Raw genomic sequence first — 16,004 nt, 5'->3', positions numbered from 1 at the left:
GACCTCCATCGTGGTAGCAGCTTCCACAGTTGTTTCTAATTCCTGGGCCCCCTTTCCCAGCGGTCGCTGGCGCACATAGTTAGACCTGAGGCCCGCTACAAAAACATCGCGTACAGCAAGTTCCCTGTGTTCAGCCGCGGTAACCGCTTGGTAATTACAGTCATTGGACAAGTTATTGAGTTCCCTTAGGAATTCAGCGAGTGCACGGGGGAGGTCTCAGCGGCGACCTTGTGGGAGGCGCTAAAGGCAGTAGTGCGGGGGGGGAGCTGATTTCAATTGGGGCCCACAGAGCCAAGGCAGACCGGGCAGAGATGGATAGATTGGTCAGGGAAATGGGTCGGATAGATGAAGAGCACGCGGAGTCCCTGGGGGAGATTTTACTCAGGGAGAGGCAGAGACTACAGGCGGAACTGGGGGCACTATCCACGAGCAGGGCCGTGGAACAGCTTAGGAAGGCGAGGGGAGTGGTGTACGAGCATGGGGAAAAGGCTAGCAGACTGTTAGCGCAGCAACTCAGGAGGACGGAGGCGGCCAGGGAAATAGGTAGAGTGAGGGACGAGGGGGGGCGCAAAGTGGAGGATCCGGCAGAATTGAAAAGGGTATTCCGGGACTTCTATCGTAAGCTGTATACTTCGGAGCCGCTGGAAGAACCGGAGGGGATGAAAAGGTTTCTGGACGGGTTAACATTCCCAACAGTTGGTGGGGGGCGAGTGGAAGAGCTGGGGGCCCCGATTAGAGTAGAGGACGTATTGGGGGGCCTAAAGGCCATTCAGTCGGGGAAGCCCCCGGGGCCGGATGGATACCCAGTAGAGTTTTATAGGAAGTTCTCTGAGCTGGTGGGCCCGGTCTTGGCGAGGGTTTTCAATGAGGCAAGGGACAGAGGGACCCTGCCGCCGACAATGTCACAAGCCACCATATCTCTGATATTGAAGCGGGGTAAAGACCCGGAGGCGTGCGGGTCCTACAGGCCAATCTCCCTGGTTAATGTAGACGCCAAGCTCCTGGCAAAGGTACTGGCGGGCAGAATGGAGGACTGTGTACCGGAGGTGATTGGGGAGGATCAAACGGGGTTCGTGAAAGGTAGACAGCTGGCGGCCAATCTGAGGAGATTACTCAATGTGATAATGATGCCCCCGGCGGGTAGGGAGGTGGAGGTAGTGGTGGCAATGGACGCCGAGAAGGCCTTTGACCGGGTGGAGTGGGGCTATCTATGGGAGGTGCTCGGACGGTTTGGGTTCGGGGAGGGATTGGTGGATTGGATCAAATTATTATATCAGGCCCCGAGGGCCAGCGTCAGGACCAACAGAGAAGTGTCGGAGTACTTTAGGTTGTACCGAGGGACCAGACAGGGCTGCCCGCTCTCCCCGCTGCTGTTTGCGCTGGCCATTGAGCCGCTAGTAATTGCGCTGAGAGCTGCAGAGGGATGGAAGGGGATGGTGAGGGGCAGGGTAGAACATAGGGTCTCTCTTTATGCAGACGACCTGCTCCTGTACGTGTCGGACCCAGTGGCCGGGATGGGAACTATACTGGGAATGCTGAGGAAGTTCGGCCAGTTCTCAGGATACAAATTAATACGGTCAAGAGTGAAATGTTTGTGGTCCAGGCAAGGGGCCAGGAGAACAGATTGAGAGGGCTACCGTTTAGGCTGGTTGAGGAAAATTTCTGGTATTTGGGAATCCAGGTGGCACGAGACTGGGACAGGCTGCATAAGTTAAATTTGGCCAGGGTGGTGGAGCAAATGAAGGGAGAGTTTCGGAGATGGGATGCACTCCCGCTGTCGCTGGCAGGGAGGGTGCAGACTGTAAAGATGACAATCCTCCCTCGATTTTTGTTTATTTTTCAGTGCCTCCCGATCTTTGTTCCACAGTCCTTCTTGAAAAGAGTTAGCGGGCTGATCATGAGCTTTGTCTGGGCGGGAAAGTCTCCGCGGGTGAAGAAGGCGATGTTGGAGAGGAACCGCAGCGAGGGAGGGCTGGCTTTGCTGAGTCTGATCAATTATTACTGGGCGGCCAACATCGCTATGATAAGGAAGTGGATGATGGGAACGGGGTCTATTTGGGAGCGGGTGGAGGCGGCTTCGTGCAGAGGCTCCAGTTTGGAAGCCCTGGTCACGGCTCCTCTACCGCTGCCGCCGGCCAAGTACACCACCAGCCCGGTAGTGGTGGCGACCCTGCGGATATGGGGCCAGTGGAGGAGGCATGTGGGGGAGATGGGGGCGTCTGTCTGGGCGCCAATCTGCGACAACCATCGGTTTTGCCCCCGGGAGTATGGATGGGGGGTTCCGAGTATGGCGGCGAGCAGGGGCGGGAAGGGTGGGTGATCTGTTCCTGGAAGGGAGCTTCGCGAGTTTGAGGAGCTTGGAGGAGAAATTTGGGTTGGTAAGGGGAAATGATTTTAGATACCTACAGCTGCGGGACTTTGTTCGTAGACAGGTCCCATCTTTCCCGCGCCTCCCGCCAATGGGAATCCTCGACAGGATAGTCTCTAGGATGGAAGAAGGGGAGGGCAGAGTCTCGGGTATATATAAGGTGCTCATGAGGGAGGAAGGGACCCAGACAGAGGAACTGAAACTTAAATGGGAGGAGGAGCTAGGCGGGGAAATGGAGGATGGGCTGTGGGCAGAGGCCCTGAGTAGGGTAAACTCGACCGCGACATGTGCTAGGCTCGGGCTGATCCAATTTAAGGTCAATCACCGGGCCCATATGACGGTGACTCGGATGAGCAAATTTTTCGGGATAGAGGACAAATGCGCTAGGTGCGCGGGAGGACCAGCGAACCATGTTCACATGTTTTGGGCATGCCCTGAGCTGAGGGGGTACTGGGAGGGATTTGCGGGGGTCATGTCCCAGGTGATAAAAACAAGGGTGGTGATGAGTCCAGGGGTGGCAATTTTTGGGGTTTCGGAAGACCGGGGCGTCCAGGGGGAGAAAGAGGCCGATGTGCTGGCCTTTGCTTCCCTGATAGCCCGGCGACGAATATTATTGGCGTAGAGGGAATCAAAGCCCCCGAAGACTGAGTTGTGGCTTGCGGACATGTTGAGTTTCCTGGGGATGGAAAAAATTAAGTTCGCCTTGAGGGGATCTGTGCAGGGGTTCACCCGGAGGTAGCAAACATTTATTGACTTCTTTGCGGGAGAGTGAGCGTCAGCAGGGGGGTGGGGGGGAGGGGGTGGGGGGGTGGGGGGGGTAGAGTAGAGTAGGAGGGAAAATATCGCGGGTAGTACCGGTGGGAGGGGAGCGGGCTTGTGCAATATGTTACGATGGAAGTATTGAAAGTACGTGGATGTTTGCACATTTTGCCTTTTTTGCTTTCTTTCTGATGATGTCTGTAACTGTTTATAAAGCCAAAAACTACCTCAATAAAATTGTTTATTAAATAAAGGAATTCAGCGAGTGATTCTGTCGGCCACTGGTGGCGAGTCGTGAACACATGGCGAGCGTAAACTTCGTTAACAGGCCTTACATAAATTTTATCGAGAACTGCTAGCGCTGCAGTATATGAACTGGCCGAGTTTAGTTGCGTAGAGATTCTGTGGCTCACCCTCGCGTGCAGTAGACTTAGCTTCTGATCCTCTGTCGTTTTGGCTGTGCTCGCTTCTGCCAGGTAGGCCTTGAAACACATCAGCCAGTGGGAGAAGATTTCTTTAGCTTCTGCATCCTGCGGGTCGAGTTCCAGGCGTCCAGGCTTGAGGGCCGATTCCATGATCGATCTTTGCTGTTCTTACGTCGATTAAATTGATGGAACCGTCAATTCACCAGACACGTGTTTCCGATATGAATCTAGGCTTTAATCGACTTACTTCGGAGCCATCCTGTTACCCGTTGATGAACTCTTAGTGAACTCAAGCTCACTCTGGACAAGGGTATTTATACAGCGGCACTCGGGGGAGGAGTTGTGGGCGGAGCCGAGGGTGGAGCCCAGTACAAGTTCCTGAGTACTCCCAGAGCTACTCCCCCTAGTGGTAGGATAGCGCTTACAAAGACAGTGTGAATTATCATATATATATATATTACATTCACCACACTATGAAGAAAGGTTGAGTAGATTAGGATTGTTTTGTTGGAAAGGCGGAGGTTGAGGGGGGACCTGATTGAGGTCTACAAAATTATGAGAGTTATGGACAGGGTGGATAGCAACAAGCATTTTCCAAGATGTAATGAAGTGCAATATAATGAAATTCAATGAATGAATTCAAATGTAATGAAGTCAGTTGTAATGAAGTCAGTTGTAATGAAGTCAGTTGTAATGAAGTGCTTTGAGAGGCTGATCATGAAGCGCATCACCTCCATACTCCCGAAACGCCTTGACCCACTTCAATTCGCATACCGTCGCAACCGGTCCACATCAGACGCCATTTCCCTGGCCCTACACTCATCCCTAGAGCATCTCGAATACAAGGACTCCTACATCAGACTCCTATTTATTGACTACAGCTCCGCCTTCAACACCATAATCCCAGCCAAGCTCATATCAAAGCTCCAAAACCTAGGACTTGGTTCTCCACTCTGCAACTGGATCCTTGACATTCTGACCAACAGACCACAGTCAGTAAGAATGAACACCAAACCTCCTCCACAATAGTCCTCAATACCGGTGCCCCCGCAAGGCTGCGTACTTAGCCCCCTATGCTACTCCCTGTACACACACGACTGTGTGGCAAAACTTGGTTCCAACTCCATCTACAAGTTTGCTGACGATACGACCATAGTGGGCTGGATCTCGAATAACGACAAGTCCGAATACAGGAGGGAGATAGAGAACCTAGTGGAGTGGTGTAACGACAACAATCTCTCCCTCAATGCCAGCAAAACTAAAGAGCTGGTCATCGACTTCAGGAAGCATAGTACTGTACACACCCCTGTCAGCATCAACGGGGCCGAGGTGGAGATGGTGAGCAGTTTCAAATTCCTAGGGGTGCACATCACCAAAAATCTGTCCTGGTCCACTCATGTCGACGCTGTCACCAAGAAAGCACAACAGCGCCTATACTTCCTCAGGAACTAAGGAAATTCGGCATGTCCACATTAACCCTTACCAACTTTTACAGATGCACTAGAGAAAGCATCCTATCGGGCTGCATCACAGCCTGGTATGGCAACTGCTCGGCCCAGGACCGTAAGGAACTTCAGAGAGTCGTGAACACCGCCCAGTCCATCACACAAACCTGTCTCCCATCCATGGACTCCATCTACACCTCCCGCTGCTGGGGGAAAGCGGGCAGCATAATCAAGGATCCCTCCCACCCGGCTTACTCACTTTTCCAACTTCTTCCATCGGGCAGGAGATACAGAAGTCTGAGAACACGGACGAACAGACTCAAAAACAGCTTCTTCCCCACTGTCACTAGACTCCTAAATGACCCTCTTATTTATTGACTGACCTCATTAACACTACACCCTGTCTGCTTCATCCGACGCCAATACTTATGTCGTTATATTGTATATCTTGTGTTCCCTATTATGTATTTTCTTGTATTTTCTTGAATTTTGTTTAATTCCATTTTCTTCCCATGTGCTGAATGATCTGTTGAGCTGCTTGCAGAAAAATACTTTTCACTGTACCTCGGTACACGTGACAATAAACAAATCCAATCCAATTCAAGATTGGGCGTGTCAATTACAAGGGGTCATGATTTCAAGTTGAGAGGGGGAAAGTTTAAGGGAGATATGCGTGGAACGTTTTTTAAGCAGAGGGTGGTGGGTCCCTGGAACGCTTTGCCAGCGGAGGTGGTAGAGGTGGGCACGATAACATCATTTAAGATGCATCTAGACAGATATATGAATGGGCGGGGAACAGAGGGAAGTAGATTCTTGGAAAATAGGCGACAGCTTTAGATAAAGGATCTGGATCGGTGCAGTCTGGGACGGCCGAAGGGCCTGTTCCTGTGATGTAATTTTCTTTGTTCCCCTGTTTCCCTCTCTCCCAGTGCCGGTACCTCCCCTGTCTCCCCCTCTCCCAGTGCTGGTATCTCCCCTGTCTCCCCCTCTCCCAGTGCTGGTATCTCCCCTGTCTCCCCCTCTCCCAGTGCTGGTATCTCCCCTGTCTCCCCCTCTCCCAGTGCTGGTATCTCCCCTGTCTCCCCCTCTCCCAGTGCTGGTATCTCCCGTGTCTCCCCCTCTCCCAGTGCTGGTATCTCCCCTGTCTCCCCTTTTCCCAGTGCTGGTATCTCCCGTGTCTTCCCCTCTCCCTGTGCTGGTATCTCCCCTCTTTCATAGCTGCAGCTTCTCTTGCTGTTTGATAAGCTTCACATGTTGTTGACCACAGTGAGGTTCTGGTAATCCCTCTGTTTTCCGAGAAATCATGTTGTAGTTTCACTACTTTCACTTTCGCTCCATCTCGGCCTCCCTCTGCTGGTAGAATGGCACAATATCAGTTTCGGAATTTGAATTGAGGGTCTGGTTTCTTCCAGTTTCCTGTTGCATTGCCATTCAGTCTGATTGATGCCTATCAACCCCATTTGTCTTAATTCCTTGACCCAGAAATATCTATCACTCTCCATTTTGAAGTATACATACATAGCACAGTGGTTAGCACTGCTGCTTCACAGTGCTAGTGTGATGATCAGACTACCTTGCCCCTTTAAGAGGCTTGGAACCCTGGGGGACTCTGCCTCTGGCTACGCCCCCTGTAAACAGTATTTAAGATGAGACTCCATTTTGCGAGCACACTTCTCTTGGACGCTGCCATTGTTCACTGTTCATTAAAGCCTTTGATTACTGACCTCGCTTTCCGCGTCGTAATTGAGAGTGCCTCAGCTAGGGACAATGGTTCGATTCCCACTTGGGTCACTGTCTGTGTGGAATCTGCACGTTCTCCCCGTGTCTGCGTGGGTTTGCTCCGGGTGCTCCGGTGCTGTTGGGTGAATTGGACATAATGAATTCTCCCTCTGTGTACCCGAACTGGCGCCGGAATGTGGCATCTAGGGGCTTTTCACAGTAACTTCATTGCAGTGTTAATGTAAGCCTGCTTGTGACAATAAGAAAGCTTATAAACAAGAAAATAGAATCAGGAGGAGGCCATTCAGCCCTTCGAGCCTGCTCCCGCATTCATTATGATCATGGCTGACCATCAAGTTCAATACCCTGATCCCTCCCCATATCCCCCGATCCCTTTAGCCCCAAGAGCGAAATCTAAAATCCTTCTTGAAATTACACAACATTTTGTCCTCAACTACTTTCTGTGGGAGTGAATTCCACAGATTCACCCCTCTCTCTGGGTGAAGAAATTTCTCCTCCCCTCAGTCCTCAAAGGTTTACCCCTTATCCTCAAACTATGACCCCTAGTTCTGGACTCCCCCACCATCGGGAACATTCTTTCCGAATCTACCCGTCTAATCCTGTTAGAATTTTAGAAGTTTCTATGAGATCCCCCCTCACTCTTCTAAACTCCAGTGAATATAATCCTAACCCACTTAGTCTCTCCTCATAGGACAGTCCCACCATCCCAGGATTCAGCCAGGTAAACCTTCGCTGCTCTCCCTCCATAGCAAGAACATCCTTCTTCAGAATGACTCTCAGAACCCACAGCCATTTGGGGAGACAGTTCCAAAATCCCATTCTCCTTTATGGAAAGATTGTTTTTCCGGATTTCACCCCTAAATATGGATCAAATGTGAAGACTGGACCCCCACCCTCCCAACTGGGCCCCCACCCTCCCAACTGGGCCCCCACCCTCCCAACATCTGTACTTCCCCAACCTGAAGAAATAATTTATAATAATAATAATAATCGCTTATTGTCACGAGTAGGCTTCAATGAAGTTACTGTGAAAAGCCCCTAGTCGCCACATTCCGGCGCCTGTTCGCCTAATAGCGCCCAATTTGTCACTATTTACCCAATCATTTTAATTTTGTGTCTCCCTCCATTTGATCACCTCTCAACCTGCTGAAGCCAATGGAATACAGATTTAGTCCATACAATCTCGCCTCATCATTTCACTACTTTAACCACAGTTTCATTCTGGTGAATCTGTCCTATACATTGTAGCCATCTGGGATGGCCACTTACAGCAAAAAACATGGACTAAAGCCTAAAGGGAAATGTGGCCAATGTAAGATTCAGGCAGGCACAGAGCCTGAATGTATATTTGTGAGCAGAGAAATTAAATGAAATTAAAATCGCTTATTGTCACGAGTAGGCTTCAAATGAAGTCACTGTGAAAAGTCCCTAGTCGCCACATTCCGGCGCCTGTTCGGGGAGGCTGGTACGGGAATCGAACCGTGCTGCTGGCCTGTTTGGTCTGCTTTTAAAGCCAGCAATTTAGCCCTGTGCGAAACCACCAACCGATTAGCATTTTGATGGCCCAACTCCATATGACAAAGGACAGATACTCAAGTAATCGATACAATCCCAGACATTTTGGCGCCACTCCCTTTACTCAGGAAGACTAAACAACAGGGTCAATGGCCGCTTAGGACTCGCCCAGCCATCAAGGCACCCGCCCCTTTATTGGCTGAGATCGAATAGTGATCGAGAACTGCCCAATTAATGGGGTCCAAACCGAAGGACCGCCCAAAAGAGTGCGAAACTCCCCAAGGATAAAGAGAGACACTGCCATGTGTTTGACCTCTTTTGAACCTGGCGCTCCGGCAACGTCTATCTCCAACTGCAGCCCCACCAGAAGCACCCCCGCCTCCCACAATGCACCCACCCCCGCCTCCCACAATGCACCCACCCCCGCCTCCCACAATGCACCCACCCCCGCCTCCCACAATGCACCCACCCCCGCCTCCCACAATGCACCCACCCCCGCCTCCCACAATGCACCCACCCCCGCCTCCCACAATGCACCCACCCAAGCCTCCCACAATGCACCCAACCTTCCAGTTTGGATGGGTCCAGCCACAGAAAGTTTCAAGATTGTCACAGCTTTCATTGGAAGAAGTCAGGCAGTATCTGCATGGCCTCGAGAGAATGGCCGGCAGCACTGCCACCATGTCGTGTTCTGACTCGGAATACAAACACAATGACAATGATTGGTAATACAAACAAAGCATTTTTTATTGAAGAACCACAGGATACCACGAGAGCTTTTGCACACACGTCTCACCTCTACTTCCCGTGATGGTTTATCCAAAACAATTGACATAATCAGCAGTATATACATCAATGTTTTGAACTACAGGCAGCACAATGCAATGTCACAACACATGCAACTGCGTCCCTGAGAATCCTCAGCCGCCCACCCAGGGAGCAGTTCCTCAGACACCAGCGGGAATCTGCTCCTGGGCCTCTGCACCTACGCACCTGGCTAGTCCCTCCTCCGCTCAGCTCGCCTGCAATACAGGGGCACTCTGTATTCATGCACAGAATCCCTACAGGGCAGAAGGAGGCCATTCAGCCCAGCGGGTCTGCACCGACCCTCCGAAAGAGCACCCCACCGATGTTCAGGCCCCCACCCTATTCGTGGTCCTGCTGGTCATAGCCGCAGATGATGACATTGTCCAAGTACGGAAACGTGGCCCGCAGCCCATACTGGTCCACCATTCGGTCCATTGCTCGTTGGAACACCGAGACCCCATTAGTGACGCCGAAAGGGACCCGGAGGAAATGGAAGAGGCGGCCATCGGCCTCGAATGCCGTGTAGTGGTGGTCCTCCGGTTCGGATTGGGAGCTGGTGGTATGCAGACTTCAGATCCACTGTGGAAAAGAGCCGGTACTGGGCGATTTGGTTTACCATGTCTGCAATCCTGGGGAGGGGATACGCGTCGAGGAGCGTAAATCTATTTATGGTCTGGCTGTAGTCGACCACCACACGGAATTTTCCCCGGTCTTAACGACCACAATCTGAGCTCTCCAGGGACTATTGCTGGCCTCTATAACCCCCTCACTGAGTAGCCTTCGGACCTCTGCTCTGACAAATACCCTATCCTGCAGGCTTTACCGCCTGCTATGAGTGGCTACGGGTTTACAGTCCTTAGTGAGATTGACGAAGAGAGGAGGGGGGGAATTGGCAGCGTAGCGAGGCTGCAGATAGTGAGTGGGGGCAGGGGCCCGCCGAAGCTGAGGGTGAGGCTCTTGAGGTTGCATTGGAAGTCTAGGCCTAATAAGAGTGGCGCGCAGAGTTCGGGCAAAATGTAGAGTTTGTATTTCGAGTAGCTAGCGCCTCGGATTGTGAGTGTCGCGGCGGTGCGCCCCTGGATCTGGACCGAATGGGAGCCTGAAGCGAGCGAGATAGTTTGCTGCACGGGGAAAACGGGGAGCGAACAGCGTCTTACCAGGTCTGGATGTATGAAGCTCTCCGTGCTCCCGGAGTCGGAGAGGCATGGCGTTTTGTACCCGTTGATATGGACCTCTGCCATCGAGTTTCGTAGATTCTTTGGTCGTGATTGGACCAGGGTGACCGCGCTGAGTTGCGGGTAGTCGGCGGCTCGATCAGCTGTGCTGGAGTGGCCCCGTGATGACTGCCCTCTGAGTTCATAGTCTAATTCGAATTCTTCCGCAGAGTTGTCCGAGCGCGGAGATTCCGATCGGGCCCGTGGATCGCACGTGTCGGGCGGCGAGGAAGATGGTATCCAAGATGGCGGCCCCCATGAGTCGCATGTGTCCGGCTGCGTGGTGAAGGTTTCCAAGATGGAGGCCCCCATGAGTCGCACGTGGAGTCGGGGCATAGGCCGCAGCGTTTCGGGCCCCGCGGGCCTGCGAGTGGGTGGAGCGATTACTTTGTGCCGCTGGGGAGTTGGAGGCTGGGGCCCTTTTTGCGAGGCACACTCTTGCGTAATGGCCTTTCCGCCCGCAGCTGCTGCAGGTCACGTTGCGGGCCGGGCAGCGCTGCCGTGGGTGCTGGTTCTGGCCGCAGAAATGGCAGACTGGGGCAGCATAGTGGCTGGCTGGAGCAGCATAGTGGCCTGGCTGGGGCAGCATAGTGGCTGGCTGGAGCAGCATGGTGGCTGGCTGGGGCAGCATAGTGGCTGGCTGGAGCAGCATAGTGGCTGGCTGGGGCAGCATAGTGGCTGGCTGGGTAGCATGGTGGCTGGCTGGGGCAGCATAGTGGCTGGCTGGAGCAGCATAGTGGCTGGCTGGGTAGCATGGTGGCTGGCTGGGGCAGCATAGTGGCTGGAGCAGCATAGTGGCTGGCTGGAGCAGCATAGTGGCTGGCTGGGGCAGCATAGTGGCTGGCTGGGGCAGCATAGTGGCTGGCTGGGGCAGTGTAGTGGCTGGCTGGAGCAGTATAGTGGCTGGCTGGAGCTGCATAGTGGCTGGCTGGAGCAGTATAGTGGCTGGCTGGGGCAGCATAGTGGCTGGCTGGGGCAGCATAGTGGCTGGCTGGAGCAGCATAGTGGCTGGCTGGGGCAGCATAGTGGCTGGGGCAGCATGGTGGCTGGCTGGGGCAGCATGGTGGCTGGCTGGGGCAGCATAGTGGCTGGCTGGGGCAGCATAGTGGCTGGCTGGGGCAGCATAGTGGCTGGCTGGGGCAGCATATTGGCTGGCTGGGGCAGCATAGTGGCTGGCTGGGGCAGCATAGTGGCTGGCTGGGGCAGCATGGTGGCTGGCTGGAGCAGCATGGTGGCTGGCTGGGGCAGCATGGTGGCTGGCTGGGGCAGCATGGTGGCTGGCTGGGGCAGCATGGTGGCTGGCTGGGGCAGCATAGTGGCTGGCTGGGGCAGCATAGTGGCTGGCTGTAGCAGCATAGTGGCTGGCTGGGGTAGCATGGTGGCTGGCTGGGGCAGCATGGTGGCTGGGCGGCCGCGTAGCACAGGCCTGAGGGAGTAGCTGGTCGGGGGCCCATGATTGGATCGCGGGGTCCACGGGGAACAAGTTAAGGCTGCGGAAGGAGACCTCCATCATGGTAGCAGCTTCCACAGTTGTTTCTATGTCCTGGGCCCCCTTTCCCAGCAGTCGCTGGCTCACATAGTTAGACCTGAGGCCCGCTACAAAAACATCGCGTACCGCAAGTTCCCTGTGTTCAGCCGCGGTAACCGCTTGGTAATTACAGTCATTGGACAAGTTATTGAGTTCCCTTAGGAATTCAGCGAGTGCACGGGGGAGGTCTCAGCGGCGACCTTGTGGGAGGCGCTAAAGGCAGTAGTGCGGGGGGAGCTGATTTCAATTGGGGCCCAACAGAGCCAAGGCAGACCGGGCAGAGATGGCTAGATTGGTCAGGGAAATGGGTCGGATAGATGAAGAGCACGCGGAGTCCCCGGGGGAGGTTTTACTCAGGGAGAGGCAGAGACTGCAGGCCGAACTGGGGGCACTATCCACGAGTAGGGCCGTGGAACAGCTTAGGAAGGCGAGGGGAGTGGTGTACGAGCATGGGGAAAAGGCTAGCAGACTGTTAGCGCAGCAACTCAGGAGGAGGGAGGCGGCCAGGGAAATAAGTAGAGTGAGGGGCGAGGGGGGGCGCAAAGTGGAGGACCCGGCAGAATTGAAAAGGGTATTCCGGGACTTCTATCGTAAGCTGTATACTTCGGAGCCGCCGGAAGAACCGGAGGGGATGAAGAGGTTTCTGGACGGGTTAACATTCCCAACAGTTGGTGGGGGGCGAGTGGAAGAGCTGGGGGCCCCGACTAGAGTAGAGGACGTATTGGGGGGCCTAAAGGCCATGCAGTCGGGGATGTCCCCGGGGCCGGATGGATACCCAGTAGAGTTTTATAGGAAGTTCTCTGAGCTGGTGGGCCCGGTCTTGGCGAGGGTTTTCAATGAGGCAAGGGACAGAGGGACCCTGCCGCCGACAATGTCTCAAGCCACCATATCTCTGATATTGAAGCGGGGTAAAGACCCGGAGGTGTGCGGGTCCTACAGGCCAATCTCCCTGATTAATGTAGACGCCATGCTCCTGGCAAAGGTACTGGCGGGTAGAATGGAGGACTGTGTACCGGAGGTGATTGGGGAGGATCAAACGGGGTTCGTGAAAGGTAGGCAGCTGGCGGCCAATCTGAGGAGATTACTCAATGTGATAATGATGTCTCCGGCGGGTAGGGAGGTGGAGGTAGTGGTGGCAATGGACGCCGAGAAGGCCTTTGACCGGGTGGAGTGGGACTATCTATGGGAGGTGCTCGGACGGTTTGGGTTCGGGGAGGGATTGGTGGATTGGATCAAATTATTATATCAGGCCCCGAGGGCCAGCGTCAGGACCAACAGAGAAGTGTCAGAGTACTTTAGGTTGTACCGAGGGACCAGACAGGGCTGCCCACTCTCCCCGTTGCTGTTTGCACTGGCCATAGAGCCGCTGGCGATGGCGCTGAGAGCCGCAGAGGGATGGAAGGGGATGGTGAGGGGCGGGGTTGAACATAGAACATAAGAACTAGGACCAGGAGTAGGCCATCTGGCCCCTCGAGCCTGCTCCACCATTCAATTAGATCGTGGCTGATCTTTTGTGGACTCAGCTCCACTTTCCGGCCCGAACACCATAACCCTTAATCCCTTTATTCTTCAAAAAACTATCTATCTTTACCTTAAAAGCATGTAATGAAGGAGCCTCAACTGCTTCACTGGGCAAGGAATTCCATAGATTCACAACCCTTTGGGTGAAGAAGTTCCTCCTAAACTCAGTCCTAAATCTACTTCCACTTATTTTGAGGCTATGTCCCCTAGGGTCTCTCATTACGCAGACAACCTGCTCCTGTACGTGTCGGACCCAGTGGCCGGGAATGCTGAGGAATTTCGGCCAGTTCTCAGGATACAAATTAAATACGGTCAAGAGTGAAATGTTTGTGGTCCAGGCAAGGGGCCAGGAGAACAGATTGAGAGGGCTACCGTTTAGGCTGGTTGAGGAAAATTTCCGGTATTTGGGAATCCAGGTGGCACGAGACTGGGGCAGGCTGAACAAGTTAAATTTGGCCAGGGTGGTGGAGCAAATGAAGGGAGAGTTTCGGAGATGGGATGCACTCCCGCTGTCGCTAACAGGGAGGGTGCAGACTGTAAAGATGACAATGCTCCCTCGATTTTTGTTTATTTTTCAGTGCCTCCCGATCTTTGTTCCACAGTCCTTCTTGAAAAGAGTTAGCGGGCTGATCATGAGCTTTGTCTGGGCGGGAAAGTCTCCGCGGGTGAAGAAGGCGATGTTGGAGAGGAACCGCAGCGAGGGAGGGCTGGCTTTGCTGAGTCTGATCAATTATTACTGGGCGGCCAACATCGCTATGATAAGGAAGTGGATGGTGGGTACGGGATCTATCTGGGAGTGGGTGGAGGCGGCTTCGTGCAGAGGCTCCAGTTTGGAAGCCCTGGTCACGGCTCCTCTACCGCTGCCGCCGGCCAAGTACACCACCAGCCCGGTAGTGGTGGCGACCCTGCGGATATGGGGCCAGTGGAGGAGGCATGTGGGGGAGATGGGGGCGTCTGTCTGGGCGCCAATCTTCGACAACCATCGGTTTGCCCCCGGGAGTATGGATGGGGGGTTCCGAGTATGGCGGCGAGCAGGGGCGGGAAGGGTGGGTGATCTGTTCCTGGAAGGGAGCTTCGCGAGTTTGAGGAGCTTGGAGGAGAAATTTGGGTTGGTAAGGGGAAATGATTTTAGATACCTACAGCTGCGGGACTTTGTTCGTAGACAGGTCCCATCTTTCCCGCGCCTCCCGCCAATGGGAATCCTCGACAGGATAGTCTCTAGGATGGAAGAAGGGGAGGGCAGAGTCTCGGGTATATATAAGGTGCTCATGAGGGAGGAAGGGACCCAGACAGAGGAACTGAAACTTAAATGGGAGGAGGAGCTAGGCGGGGAACTGGAGGATGGGCTGTGGGCAGAGGCCCTGAGTAGGGTAAACTCGACCGCGACATGTGCTAGGCTCGGGCTGATCCAATTTAAGGTCAATCACCGGGCCCATATGACGGTGACTCGGATGAGCAAATTTTTCGGGATAGAGGACAAATGCGCTAGGTGCGCGGGAGGACCAGCGAACCATGTTCACATGTTTTGGGCATGCCCTAAGCTGAGGGGGTACTGGGAGGGATTTGCGGGGGTCATGTCCCAGGTGCTAAAAACAAGGGTGGTGATGAGTCCAGGGGTGGCAATTTTTGGGGTTTCGGAAGACCGGGGCGTCCAGGGGGAGAAAGAGGCCGATGTGCTGGCCTTTGCTTCCCTGATAGCCCGGCGACGAATATTATTGGCGTGGAGGGACTTAAAGCCCCCGAAGACTGAGTTGTGGCTTGCGGACATGTTGAGTTTCCTGGGGATGGAAAAAATTAAGTTCGCCTTGAGGGGATCTGTGCAGGGGTTCACCCGGAGGTGGCAAACATTTATTGACTTCTTTGCGGGAGAGTGAGCGTCAGCAGGGGGGTGGGGGGGAGGGGGTGGGGGGGTAGAGTAGAGTAGGAGGGAAAATATGGCGGGTAGTACCGGTGGGAGGGGAGCGGGCTTGTGCAATATGTTACGATGGAAGTATTGAAAGTATGTGGATGTTTGCACATTTTGCCTTTTTTGCTTTCTTTCTGATGATGTCTGTAACTGTTTATAAAGCCAAAAACTACCTCAATAAAATTGTTTATTAAATAAAGGAATTCAGCGAGTGATTCTGTCGGCCACTGGTGGCGAGTCGTGAACACATGGCGAGCGTAAACTTCGTTAACAGGCCTTACATAAATTTTATCGAGAACTGCTAGCGCTGCAGTATATGAACTGGCCGAGTTTAGTTGCATAGAGATTCTGTGGCTCACCCTCGCGTGCAGTAAACTTAGCTTCTGATCCTCTGTCGTTTTGGCTGTGCTCGCTTCTGCCAGGTATGCCTTGAAACACATCAGCCAGTGGGAGAAGATTTCTTTAGCTTCTGCATCCTGCGGGTCGAGTTCCAGGTGTCCAGGTTTGAGGGCCGATTCCATGATCGATCTTTACTGTTCTTAAGTCGATTAAATTGATGGAACCGTCAATTCACCAGACACGTGTTTCCGATATGAATCTTGGCTTTAATCGACTTACTTCGGAGCCATCCTGTTACCCGTTGATGAACTCTTAGTGAACTCAAGCTGACTCTGGACAAGGGTATTTATACAGCACCACTAGGGGGAGGAGTTGTGGGCGGAGCCAAGGGTGGAGCCCAGTACAAGTTCCTGAGTACTCCCAAAGCTACTCCCCCT

General features: G+C 53.5%; 1 protein-coding gene across 1 annotated transcript in view; it reads right to left on the bottom strand.

Annotated features, from left to right (window-relative positions):
- The window catches only part of LOC119976659 (guanylate-binding protein 1-like), a 460,193-nt gene that overhangs the window by 89,156 nt on the left and 355,033 nt on the right, over positions 1–16,004 (bottom strand). The window lies entirely within an intron of this gene.

Source organism: Scyliorhinus canicula, chromosome 1, assembly GCF_902713615.1.
Source record: "Scyliorhinus canicula chromosome 1, sScyCan1.1, whole genome shotgun sequence".
Taxonomy (NCBI): Eukaryota; Metazoa; Chordata; class Chondrichthyes; order Carcharhiniformes; family Scyliorhinidae; genus Scyliorhinus; species Scyliorhinus canicula.
Note: the sequence above shows the minus strand (reverse complement) of the source record. Positions and strands in the feature narration are given on the sequence as shown.